The sequence below is a fragment of the Salvia hispanica genome, chromosome 5, assembly GCF_023119035.1.
Source record: "Salvia hispanica cultivar TCC Black 2014 chromosome 5, UniMelb_Shisp_WGS_1.0, whole genome shotgun sequence".
Taxonomy (NCBI): domain Eukaryota; kingdom Viridiplantae; phylum Streptophyta; class Magnoliopsida; order Lamiales; family Lamiaceae; genus Salvia; species Salvia hispanica.
Window position 1 is genome coordinate 8921719 of NC_062969.1, and position 616 is coordinate 8922334.

Sequence of the window (616 nt, forward strand, 5' to 3'; positions counted from 1 at the left end):
AACTAAGTTGAGTTGTATTTTTTTTGGAATGTTCTAACTAAATTGAGTCATTTTCTTTTCTGACAAAACACCAAATATGCAATCATTCACTTTATTTCATGACCTACTTTATCCTCATGTTAGGCACTTAAAGCTCATTTTTATCTTAAAGCACGTCTTACTCTAATTAATTATCTTGTGTTATCTTATTATGCTTACTAAGCATGCATATAATCCCATATAACATGCTATGTTTTCTTTTTTAACAACTTTGAATAATATATTTCTCATACTCATTTAAATTATTTTTAGAGTGAACTGCACCAGAGGGCCCTAACTTTCCTACTTGTTTCACCAGATACCCCTAACAAAAAAAAAAAATCAAACCACATGTATCTAACAAAATATATAATCACAAACCTTATTTTTTCGGACCATAACACCCTTAGGGCTTGAAAGGGCAAACTGGACATTTTATGACGCCGCCCCTGCATCTCTCACTTGCTGCATGTACTGTAGATGACGCGAATCCGGATGTGACAGACACATCAAATCCTTTGTCCTCTCTGTTCCACAGAATGCAGACGGACGCCACCCTAAACCTCCATTGATATTTGAAAAATAAATTATAACACTT